Source organism: Trifolium pratense, linkage group LG6 (assembly GCF_020283565.1).
Source record: "Trifolium pratense cultivar HEN17-A07 linkage group LG6, ARS_RC_1.1, whole genome shotgun sequence".
Taxonomy (NCBI): Eukaryota; Viridiplantae; Streptophyta; class Magnoliopsida; order Fabales; family Fabaceae; genus Trifolium; species Trifolium pratense.
In genome coordinates, this window is record NC_060064.1 from 22,917,232 (window position 1) to 22,931,097 (window position 13,866).

General features: G+C 35.8%; 2 pseudogenes; one reads left to right on the forward strand and one right to left on the reverse strand.

Moving 5' to 3' along the window:
* Nucleotides 1–1,827: 1,827 nt before the first annotated feature.
* Nucleotides 1,828–9,454, reverse strand: LOC123892861 (annotated as a pseudogene).
* Nucleotides 9,455–10,059: 605 nt separating this feature from the next.
* On the forward strand, nt 10,060–12,890 carry LOC123892863 (annotated as a pseudogene).
* The last annotated feature ends 976 nt before the right edge of the window (nt 12,891–13,866 follow it).

Below are 13,866 nucleotides of genomic sequence, written 5' to 3' on the forward strand. Positions count from 1 at the left end.
AAACACATGACGTGTCACATTCATTAAATGATGTGACAACCCATTATTTTACGCATGTGTAAAATAACTTTAAACTGACAGTGCAAAATAATTAAACTCTTAAATTTATATTTAATGTAATAATTTATTTAAATATGAAAAATGATACTCCCTCCGATCCTTTTTATAAGAGACGGTCAATTTTTTTGTTTTCATTGAATAGCTAATGTATTTGGTCCATAATATAAACCAAATACATTAATTATTAAATGAACCTAAAAAGTCAAAAAATTCTTATGAAAAGGTCCGAAGGGACTACAAATTTTGGAGATTTTAAAGAGGAAGGGGGAATGGAGAGTGATATTCCACTCCCGTTCTCAACCCACATGTTATTTTTTTTCGTAGTCATCTTCATGAGTTTGCAAAGATTTCATTAAACATAAAAAAAAATTGAGTTAGTAAATTCGGTTCGTAGAAACTTCGGTTCGTAGAAACCGAAGTTTTTTTTTGCCTTGAAAACAAATTTCGGTTTCTAAAAACTGAAATTTACTCTGAATTTGCACTAATAAAAATTCGGTTTCTGCCAACCGAATTTTTCTACAAAGGCAAAATTGGAATATTGGGGGTATAAAAGATTCACTTGAGGTGGGAAGAGAAAACATCATATTAGATTGCCCGCAGATGTCTTGACATAGCCCATAGAGTTGGACATGGCTCAAAACTTTTTTTAAAAAATTAAGTATGAATTTGTGGCATACAAAATAAGTTATACATGGTTTTTAAAAGACAATTTCTACTATTTTTAAGAGTTTTTTTTTTGTTGCGCTCCCTGATTTTTTTAAGCATGACCCGAGTTTTCAATTTTACCCCTCGTTGATTAAGTAGCGAGTGTGTAAAATTGCAAAAACTGAGAAAAAAATTGCTTGCTACCTACCCAACCCAAACTGCAAATCAAAACATATGGCCCAATCCGCCCAATTATTGAGAACATTTACGTCGGGTTCGGATTTTCAATTTTAGTGGGTTAGCGGGCAATTTGATTCTGGTTGGACCATTTTTGGACCAATTTAACTGTGACGGCCCAATTACAATTGTTTTAACATTTTTTTAAAAGCAAATCAGTGTTTTAATTTTTAAAAAAAATACCCCAATTTATCTATTGACTATAAAAAAAAAAAAAAAAACTTGAATTCAACTTGTTTTGAGAATATTTCAAATTTGAGTCCATAACTTTTAAACTACATGTTTAAAACAAAAATGACATTCACATTTGTACTAGATTAAAAACTAGCACATTCTTGATCTCAAATTTTGATTAAGATTACCATACACAATATAACAAGCAACCAGAATTTGACTAAGACCATATACAATGGCAAAATAAATTCAACACCACTTTTTCACTTCCCAACACTCCACATCATTTTCTCTTTTTTCCACATAATCATTCAACACTTATTCAACTTTTACCCTCTCCAATAGTTTTTTACCCCACCACTTTCTCTACCCCACCACTTTTTATTTCATATTCTTATTTAAATTTATATTTTTGTTTTTATAATTACATAAAATTACAATTATCGATTAAAATTAAATTAAAATAATTAACACTTAACGATTTATTTTTTAGTTTTTTGTAATAAAAACAAAATTTATTTAATGAAATTATACGATACAAATCATCTTAACTTAATTTAAAATACAACACACAAGTAACGTAATTAGTACGATACAAATATTTTGAAATGCAATACAACACACAAGCAACATAATTAGTACGATACAAATAATTTAAAATGCGATAAACACACGAGCAACAACGTAATAATCAGTACGATACAATAATCTTCAATCACGTCCCATTCCAAACTTTGTCCATATGTGCTTCACTAAATCTGCTTGCAATTCTTGATGACCTTTTGGATCACGGAACTCGGATCTAGCACGCACATGATTTGCAAAAGCGGGTAACACCTCGGTCGAGTATGGTTGCGGTGCACTAGATCCACTTTCCTCAGATTGCTCAAAATCGGTCCAACGTTGAGCATATGAGTCTCGTTCATCCTCAACAATCATATTATGTAATATGATGCATGATCTCATTATGATACCCAAATCGGCTATGTCCCACAAACGAGCTGGTTCACGGATGATTTTAAATCGAGCTTGAAGAACTCCAAATGCACGTTCGATGTCCTTCCGATATCCCTCCTGATATTTTGCAAATAACTTATCAGGTTCACTTTGAGGAAGTCTAATCGATTTGACGAAAGTTGGATAAGAAGGGTAGATACCATCAGCTAGATAGTATGTCATATCATAGGGATGCTGATTCACAAAGAAATTAACAGTAGGAGCATTTCCATGTTCCACGTCATCAAACACCGGTGACCGGTCTAGAACGTTTATATCGTTCAACGTTCCCGGACATCCAAAAAATGCATGCAAGATCCATAGATCATGAGATGCAACTGCTTCAAGAATAACTGTGGTGGTTCCCTTATCCCCCCTAGTAAATTGACCTTCCCATGCTTGATGACGTTAGTCATTACATGGAAATAAAGACCATTTTCAAGTGTTTTTAGAGGTTTTTGACCTAAATCATGAAGAATAAGACACTGATTTGAAACTACATGCAAAGGAAGATAGCAGATGAAAATTTGTGAAATTTGAAGTATTTTTCGCCTGGGGCGGAAACATTGCTGAAGAAACTGGTTTGCTCTCTGTTCTGGCGTTTCAGGCGAAATTCTGGCGCCTGGGGCGAAAATTCTGTGCCTCAGGCGGAAAACGTTATTTCTGATCAGTTCTATAAAAGGGAAACATCAGATCTGGATCGGTATCGAATTTTTACACGAAGAACAGCATTTGGAGCGATTTTGGAAGATCAAAGAGCGACCAAGCAAGGATTCCAGTGTGGAAACACATCAAGATTCTTCTTGTAATCATGCTTTCTTTCATTTTAATTGATGTAATTTCTGAATTTGCAATGTCTAGCTAAATTCTCATGATTGGTCCTTAGGTGATTCTAATTACTTTTGATCTTGAATTATGTGATTGTCATATGATATGATTAATGAATTACGAAGTTAGTTTCTATTGATTGTTCTTTGTTCTTAATGCTTTACATGATCTGATCAATTGTGTGATGATTTCAATTGTTTGTTTTACCATGAAAATGGGAATAAATCATCGATCTAGGAATAATTAATCAATTAACTTTCACTTAAGACATTTCGGATTGTTAATTGAGATTTTAAGATTAAAGTTTTTCTTCCTCACATATCATAGGTCTTACTAAGAAATTAGGGATTGATGATCATGAGAGAGGATTATGTTACCAAGACATTGGGCATAATCAATTATGTTTTAATCAAATCATGAAACTAATTTGAATAATTCGTTATCATACATGACATTACCAAGAGAAATAGTAATTAGATGACCCAAAAAGGACCAATCGCTTTTCTTACATCAATCTAAACACCAAAGCAATTCCAAAGTTTAAAAATTTAAACTTGAAACCGAACAAGACCCCCCTTTACAATTTATGTCAATTTACATAAGTATGTCTTCAATTTACAAGTGATTTACAACAATCCCTGCGGAAAGAACGATTTTATTATACTACTTGACGGCTATTTAGTACACTTGCTAAATTTCTATCAAGTTTTTGGCGCCGTTGCCGGGGATTGTTGATTAAATCAACAAGGCAATTGATTCATACTTTTTAAATTTTATTGTTTTATTGTTGATTAAGTTTTTGTTTATGTTAATTATAAAAAATATATATACAAAAATAAGTTCTGAATTTTATTTTCTTTTTCATTCTTGTGTAGTGCAGTTGCTTCTTAAGGTATTTTCTGGTTGTTTATGCAAGGTAGAAAAGCAGTCAGAGAACTTATCTTTGATCCTGAAATAGAGAAAACAGCTAAAGCAAACAGAAAAGCAGTTCGGTTAGCCCGAGAGGCTGCCCGGTTAGCAGGTGTTGCACAAGAAAGTAGTGAAGAAGTGGTTTCTAGTCCAGACACATCGGACAACGAAGCCAACATCATGGCTGGAAATCCACCACCGCCTCCACCGGTTGTGCCTGAAAGGACGTTAGGTGACTATGGTCAAAGAAACAATGGAGAGCTTGCCAATCTGGGTTTTCAACCTAGGAATCATGTGTCATTTGATATCAAGAATTCAGTGCTCAGCACCCTCAAAGAGAATCAATACTCAGGGGCAGAAACACAATGTCCAAATCTCCACCTGGAGCATTTCTATGAAGCTTGTGACTACACAGACCCACCAGTAGTATCTGAATCAGATAAGAGATTAAGGCTTTTCAAGTACTCGCTAACTGGAAGAGCTAAAGACTGGCTGGACACAATACCACCTAAGACCATCACTACTTGGCAAGAGCTAGAAATGAAATTCATGGATAGGTACTTTCCAATTCATAAGTATCTTGACAGAAGAGCTGACATTACAAGTTTTGAGCAAGGAGATTCTGAAACATTGTATGATGCATGGGAAAGATTCAAACTGTGCCTGAAAAAGTGTCCTAAGCATGGGCTTGATAGTCATACTCAAATGCAGCATTTCACACAAGGATTGAGAGCTCAAACTAGAATGTTTCTGGATGCATCAGCAGGTGGATCTTTGAAAAAAAAAATCAAGCTGAAGCTAGAGAGTTGGTGGAATCCATGGCTCAAAATGAATACAGAGTTGAAAATGATCGTGGTGCAAAGAAGAAGGCAGGCATGCTAGAGCTTGATACTCAAACTGCTCTCTTGGCCCAATCTACATTGATGAATTCTCAAATGGCAGCTGTGTTGAAACACATCACTAGCACTTCCAATTCCCAAATGCCAGTCATGGCAGCTAATGAAGTGAAATGTGATTTTTGTGGATAAGGACATGCTAATGGCCAATGTTTTCCTGAAGGGTCAGAAGAGGCAAAGTATCTAGCCAACTTCAAAAGGAACAACCCAAAGCACGATCCATATTCAAACACTTATAACCCAGGTTGGAGAGATCATCCAAACTTTGGTTGGGGAGGAAATCAAAACTCAAATCAATCTCAACAACAATCTTCTTCACAAAACTCTCAACAAAGGAGACCTTCTCAATTAGAGGATACACTTACTCAATTCATAAAGGTGACTCAAGGGAACTTCGAAGCTATGAAGGTTAGCCAAGATCAAATGAAAGCTAACCAAGATATTGCCAATAAGAATCATGAAGCTTCAATTAAGAACTTGGAAACTCAAGTTGGGCAATTGTCATGGCAATTCGCGGCTACTCAAAATAATGGTTTTGAAGGTTCTACAAAGGATAAGCAATGATAAAGGTGGCTAGAACAGGCTCAAGGTACCAAACAACTTGCCTCGTGTGTGCATCACAACAATAAATCAATTAAAGAGAACATGCGCAAATTCTAGAGACATAGCTAAGTGTAGAATTCTCATAATCATCAAAAGAAATCAGTGTTTGGGCTCAAAATCTCACGGTTTTGCTGGATTAAACTATGGTCAATATTTGTGAGAGTTCCTAAGCTTTGCCTAAATTATCACTATGATGCATCAGAAACAATCAAAAACATCACACATTCATATCATGCATTTGGTCAACAATTTTGAATCTAAGATGATAGCCAAACAAATTTCAAATAGTGTGAGGTTTTCAAAAAGACTAAGACATTCAAAGAAAACAAAACGACTAGCTCAAGTACTTATTATAGACCAAAATCAAGCATGCAACAATTTCAACAAAAGAAACATAACAAACAGGCCAAAAAGAATTCATAGAGGAGGAGAAGGAAAGTAAAGATGAATGGCACAAAACCTCAATCCTGCTCAGGCATGTTATGATCATGATCAAAACGAGGCAAGTTTTCAGGAAATTGCATTGAGGAAGACCCTCCTTCATCCGGGAGGCCAGCTGCCCTCCTTTGGCGAATGTAGGTGGCACGGTTCACTTCATGTGTAGCTGCCATGCTCCTAACTCTTTGATTATAGGCTTCATCAAAATCATGCATTGTTGGATATCTAGGATAGAAATATGCCGGGACTTGCTCTCGGTAACGCATGGATTCTTGCCATAAGGCGGATGAAGTGTCATAGTGGTCCGCCATATCAATTCCCTGTTGAGTGCTCATATCCATCTCCCACACCATATCCGCAAGAACATTCGCATCATATTGCGGAGCTGGAAAACTCTCCATTTTCGGAGCTTGTGGCATTTCATTAGACATGTGTGGCATTTCATTGTGCATAATATTTTCAACATTTTCCTCCCTTTCTTCACCTCCTCCGTCAACCGTGTAATCCATCACATCATCCACATCAGCAAACGGAATGAATGTCTTCCCAAAAGTTTTTCTTCTCACATCTCTCACAAAAGCCGTAGTGACTTTTCTAGGTTCTTCTATATGATCATCATTAAAAGCAGCAACATTTTGATCAAGACAAAGTTTTGTGATCAAACAGAGATGTGTCAGACTATATGAACCCGGATCTTTCTGGATAAGTGAAGCCAAATCATCACTCAAAATTGTGCCCAAATCTATGTCTTCACTTAGCAAGATGGCTTGAAGTGCTAGCCCTACATCCATTGCAATCTCAGAATTGTTCCCACTTGGCTCCACATTGTTTAGCCAAAATTCCGCCCAAATCCGTGGAATATCCAACAAATGAGCGGTTTTAAACCGCTGGGGTGGGAGCTGTCTAGATGGTTTCACCCATACACTTCCAGGTGCGGTCAACTGAGACTTTAATGCCTCACGTTTATCCGATGACATGGTTGGCCTATTCTCACGTCTATGTTTCAAGACACAAAATTCAGGAACAATAAAATGAAACACCCTATTGCTAAAGTACGCGGGGTATATGAACAATAGGGTGTTTCATTTTATTGTTCCTGAATTTTGTGTCTTGAAACATAGACGTGAGAATAGGCCAACCATGTCATCGGATAAACGTGAGGCATTAAAGTCTCAGTTGACCGCACCTGGAAGTGTATGGGTGAAACCATCTAGACAGCTCCCACCCCAGCGGTTTAAAACCGCTGATTTGTTGGATATTCCACGGATTTGGGCGGAATTTTGGCTAAACAATGTGGAGCCAAGTGGGAACAATTCTGAGATTGCAATGGATGTAGGGCTAGCACTTCAAGCCATCTTGCTAAGTGAAGACATAGATTTGGGCACAATTTTGAGTGATGATTTGGCTTCACTTATCCAGAAAGATCCGGGTTCATATAGTCTGACACATCTCTGTTTGATCACAAAACTTTGTCTTGATCAAAATGTTGCTGCTTTTAATGATGATCATATAGAAGAACCTAGAAAAGTCACTACGGCTTTTGTGAGAGATGTGAGAAGAAAAACTTTTGGGAAGACATTCATTCCGTTTGCTGATGTGGATGATGTGATGGATTACACGGTTGAGGGAGGAGGTGAAGAAAGGGAGGAAAATGTTGAAAATATGATGCACAATGAAATGCCACACATGTCTAATGAAATGCCACAAGCTCCGGAAATGGAGAGTTTTCCAGCTCCGCAATATGATGCGAATGTTCTTGCGGATATGGTGTGGAAGATGGATATGAGCACTCAACAGGGAATTGATATGGCGGACCACTATGACACTTCATCCGCCTTATGGCAAGAATCCATGCGTTACCGAGAGCAAGTCCCGGCATATTTCTATCCTAGATATCCAACAATGCATGATTTTGATGAAGCCTATAATCAAAGAGTTAGGAGCATGGCAGCTACACATGAAGTGAACCGTGCCACCTACATTCGCCAAAGGAGGGCAGCTGGCCTCCCGGATGAAGGAGGGTCTTCCTCAATGCAATTTCCTGAAAACTTGCCTCGTTTTGATCATGATCATAACATGCCTGAGCAGGATTGAGGTTTTGTGCCATTCATCTTTACTTTCCTTCTCCTCCTCTATGAATTCTTTTTGGCCTGTTTGTTATGTTTCTTTTGTTGAAATTGTTGCATGCTTGATTTTGGTCTATAATAAGTACTTGAGCTAGTCGTTTTGTTTTCTTTGAATGTCTTAGTCTTTTTGAAAACCTCACACTATTTGAAATTTGTTTGGCTATCATCTTAGATTCAAAATTGTTGACTAAATGCATGATATGAATGTGTGATGTTTTTGATTGTTTCTGATGCATCATAGTGATAATTTAGGCAAAGCTTAGGGACTCTCACAAATATTGACCATAGTTTAATCCAGCAAAACCGTGAGATTTTGAGCCCAAACACTGATTTCTTTTGATGATTATGAGAATTCCACACTTAGCTATGTCTCTAGAATTTGCGCATGTTCTCTTTAATTGATTTATTGTTGTGATGCACACACGAGGCAAGTTGTTTGGTACCTTGAGCCTGTTCTAGCCACCTTTATCATTGCTTATCCTTTGTTTAACCCCTTTGAGCTTAAAGAAAAATGTTTTGTTTGTTATCTGACCCAAGTTATCAAAATAATATTAAAAAAAAAAATGATTTTCTTGGAGAATTAGATACCTTTAGTGGTTTTTGCACAATGCATGTCACTAAGTTTGGGCTTGCTTTTGGAATTAGCAACAACTTAAGTTTGGGGTGGGTATACTAGAGAACTAAAAAAAAATTATGAAAGAAAAATTCAAAAGTAGGACGAGCACTAGATCCTACAGAGTTTGAGCCACATGCATCACTCTCGTGAGATCTCTGTGAGATCTCTTAGATCCACTACTTCCAAATCCTACTTGACTACTATAACGTGGTTGATCACGGAGAGCATTCCATTCTTCCATTAAAATGAACCGAACATTCTTCCCACATGCATATATTTCCTGCGCTTTTGCCAAAACATCATTCTCGGACCAACCACTTCCTTTTAGACGCTTAGCGCCATCATAAGCGCCAATCCATTTACCCAATATTTTGTTCATATAATTAAAACGGTTTCGGCATGCAACTCCATCACGCGGAGGATCGAATGAGCAATGCTTATTACAATAGTCAGCAATTTGACCCCAATATGTTTCACCTTTCTGGTTTCTCCCGACAACACTGCTTGTTCCAAATTTGATCCACCCACTAATTAGCACCAAATTTTTTTCAGTGTTCCATGATGGTTGCTGGTTTTTCTTGCTCTTAGGAGTTGAATCTTCATTAGCAATAGTTATTTGTGTTGAAAATTCGGGAAAGTTAGTTGTACCACCATTCGGAAAATTTTCATTAACCATCGGCATGTAACCATTAAACGGGGGTGTTTGAGATGGATTTCTCAGCATAGATCCATAATATGGATGAAAGTTTGGAACAAAGGATGATTGGTTGAAATTTGGTGTTAAACCAAAATTAGGTATGTTTTGAGGATGTTGGTTGAAAAATTGATTTGAATTTTGATAATTCTTGGGATTTTGATAATTGTTTTTGATAATTGTTGAAGTTTTGATAATTGTTGGAATTTTGAGAATTGTTAGGATAATTAGAAGAATTGTTGGGATCCATTTTACTAAAAAAAGATTAAAACTTCAAAAGAAAGACTAATTAGAAAGATAATAATATATTAAGATAGTGAAAAACTTGGTTTTTTTTTTCTGTGTCCAAATGAAATGAACCAAGTCTCTATTTGTAGAGAAAAAAAAATCTCGAATTTTGTCAGCTGCTGATTGGTTCGCTGGATTTTTATGATTTTTATCCTTTTAACTCAATTATCTCATACCAAAATTCGTGATTTTTTTTTCTCTACAAATAGAGACTTGGTTCATTTCATTTGGACACAGAAAAAAAAACAAGTTTTTCACTATCTTAATCTATTATTATCTTTCTAATTAGTCTTTATTTTGAAGTTTTAATTTTTTTTTAGTGAAATCGATCCCAACAATTCTTCTAATTATCCCAACAATTCTCAAAATCCCAACAATTATCAAAACTCCAACAATTATCAAAACCCCAACAATTATCAAAATCCCAACAATTATCAAAATTGAAATCAATTTTTCAACCAACATCCTCAAAACATACCTAATTTTGGTTTAACACCAAATTTCAACCAATCATCCTTTGTTCCAAACTTTCATCCATATTATGGATCTATGCTGAGAAATTCATCACAAACACCACCGTTTAATGGTTACATGCCTATGGTTAATGAAAATTTTCCGAATGGTGGTACAACTAACTTTCCCGAATTTTCAACACAAATAACTATTGCTAATGAAGATTCACCTCCTAAGAGCAAGAAAAACCAGCAACCATCATGGAACACTGAACAAAATTTGGTGCTAATTAGTGGGTGGATCAAATTTGGAACAAGCAGTGTTGTCGGGAGAAACCAGAAAGGTGAAACATATTGGGGTCAAATTGCTGACTATTGTAATGAGCATTGGTGGAGTTGCATGCCGAAACCGTTTTAATTATATGAACAAAATATTGGGTAAATGGATTGGCGCTTATGATGGCGCTAAGCGTCTCCAAGGAAGTGGTTGGTCCGAGAATGATGTTTTGGCAAAAGCGCAGGAAATATATGCATGTGGGAAGAATGTTCGGTTCATTTTAATGGAAGAATGGAATGCTCTCTGTGATCAACCACGTTATAGTAGTCAAGTAGGATCTGGAAGTAGTGGATCTAAGAGATCTCACGAGAGTGATGCATGTGGCTCACCCTCTGTAGGATCTAGTGCTCGTCCTATGGATAGGGAGGCAGCTAAAAAAAAGGGTAAATAAAAAACAAGGAAACCTTGGAGGTGGTGGAAAAAGAATGGACTGAATTCAAACAATTAAGGGAGAAAGAGCTTGAACAAATGGAGAAAATGACATTGATGCAACAAGAGGCTAACAAAGTGGAGAAAATGAAATTGTATCTACAGTTAAGTTCTGACGACCATCCCGATGACCGGAAGAAAAAAATGTTGGAAAAGTTGGCCCAAGAACTGTTTGATGATTAATTTCAAGCAAGTATTTGTCTGTAGTGTTTGCTTTAATTTTATTGCATTTGAATATGTCAGTTTTATTGTGTTTGAATATGTCAGTGTAGTGTTTGCTTTAACTTTATTGCGTTGATTTATGTTAGTGTAATGTTTGTGACATTTAAATTATTGTATGTTATCATTAATGTATGCTATCATTTTGTCAGTGTAGTACCAATCCCACATTATTGTCTGCTATTTTTGCCCGATAATTAACTCTATACAATATTTATTTCAAATCCGTCGGTGGTCTACCACCCAAATCGAATTTAATCTTTATCCGATAATTAACTCTATACAATATTTATTTCAAATTCATCGGTGGTCTACCACCCAAATCGAATCCAATCTTTATCCGATAATTAACTCATTACAATATTTATTTCAAATCCGTCGGTGGTCTACCACCCAAATCGAATCCAATCTTTATCCGATAATTAACTCTATACAATATTTATTTCAAATCCGTCGGTGGTCTACCAAATCGAATCTAATCTTTATCCGATAATTAACTCTATACAATATTTATTTCAAATCCGTCATATGTCTATCATTTATATATAGGGACTCATGCAACCATTTATGTATCAATCTACCTCCAATATCCCAAATCTCATCCAACTACTTCCAATATCCCAAATCTCATCCAATCTACTTCCAATATCACAAAAAATGGATCCATCAAAATTTCATTTTGATATCGCAGCCTACAAACAAAGACGTGAAATTGATGACGCTTACATACTCAATCGATTTAGAGAGCGTCGACAGAAAATATTGGAAGATAATGCACCTCGTACTAGAAAATATCTCAATAGAGATCATGCAGCGGCAAACCAAAGACTAATTGACGACTACTTTGCCGATGAACCTACATATGACGATGCAATGTTTCGTCGTCGCTACCGGATGTAAAAACATGTTTTCCTTCGAATTGTTGGGGACCTTCCCAGCGAGTTGATGCAACCAATAAAGAAGGTATATCAGCTTTAGCAAAATGTACCACAACAATGTGTATGTTAGCATATGGTATAGCAGCAGATGCGGTCGATGAGTACATCAAAATAGAAAGTACTACAGCATTGGAGTGCTTACGTAGATTTTGTAAAGGAATCATACGATTGTATGAGCAAGTGTATCTGAGAGCACCAACCCAAGATGACCTGCAAAAAATACTGCATGTTAGTGAAATGCGAGGGTTCCCAGGGATGATTGGGAGTATTGACTGCATGCACTGAGAGTGAAAAAATTGTCCTAAAGCATGGGAAGGTCAATTTACTAGGGGGATAAGGGAACCACCACAATTATTCTTGAAGCAGTTGCATCTCATGATCTATGGATCTTGCATGCATTTTTTGGATGTCCGGGAACGTTGAACGATATAAACGTTGAACGATATAAGCGTTCTAGACCGGTCACCGGTGTTTGATGACGTGGAACAGGGAAATGCTCCTACTGTTAATTTCTTTGTGAATCAGCATCCCTATAATATGACATACTATCTAGCTGATGGTATCTACCCTTCTTATCCAACTTTCGTCAAATCGATTAGACTTCCTCAAAGTGAACCCGATAAGTTATTTGCAAAATATCAGGAGGGATATCAGAAGGACATCGAACGTGCATTTGGAGTTTTTCAAGCTCGATTTAAAATCATCCGTGAACCAGCTCGCTTGTGGGACATAGCCGATTTGGGTATCATAATGAGATCATGCATCATATTACATAATATGATTGTTGAGGATGAACGAGACTCATATGCTCAACATTGGACCGATTTTGAGCAATCTGATGAAAGTGGATCTAGTGCACCGCAACCATACTCGACCGAGGTGTTACCTCCTTTTGCAAATCATGTGCGTGCTAGATCCGAGTTCCGTGATCCAAAAGGCCATCAAGAATTGCAAGCAGATTTAGTGAAGCACATATGGACAAAGTTTGGAATGGGACGTGATTGAAGATTATTGTATCGTACTAATTATTACGTTGCTGCTCGTGTGTTTATCGCATTTTAAATTATTTGTATCGTACTAATTATGTTGCTTGTGTGTTGTATTGCATTTCAAAATATTTGTATCGTACTAATTACGTTACTTGTGTGTTGTATTTTAAATTAAGTTAAGATGATTTGTATCGTATAATTTCATTAAATAAATTTTGTTTTTATTACAAAAAACTAAAAAATAAATCGTTAAGTGTTAATTATTTTAATTTAATTTTAATCAATAATTATAATTTTATGTAATTATAAAAACAAAAATATAAATTTAAATAAGAATATGAAATAAAAAGTGGTGGGGTAGAGAAAATGGTGGGGTAGAGTGTTGAATGAAAAAACTATTGGAGAGGGTAAAAGTTGAATAAGTGTTGAATGATTATGTGGAAGAAAGAGAAAATGATGTGGAGTGTTGAGAAGTGAAAAAGTTGTGTTGAATTTATTTTGCCATTGTATATGGTCTAAGTGAAGCAAGTAGGACATGAGATGTATCATCATGTGCACACCATTGTAGTCATTAAAATTTAATACAGTTATCTACATTAAGAAATAAAAGTTATTATCTAATTTAATGCAATTAAGCAATAGAATTTGCATCGTCCATTTATCCACAATGAAGATTGCATCTGCACAATGGTAAACAAGAAACTTGATAAACTGTATAATTTAACAAACAAACTAGAATTTAATAAACTGGGTAAATTACTTCATTGAAACAAAGTAGAATGAATCTTAATGCAAGCAAACATTGAAACTTAACATCATCCATGGAGAGCATTGACATGCTTAATTAAATCCTGACATACAAAAACAACATGCACTATGAATGAATGCTGGAAATTTTATATAAAATTCAATTCACAAGACATTTACGCAAAATATCTAAGGGTATTCAACAATTGTCAAAAAAAATAAAATTAGGTGATTTTAGCTCTTAA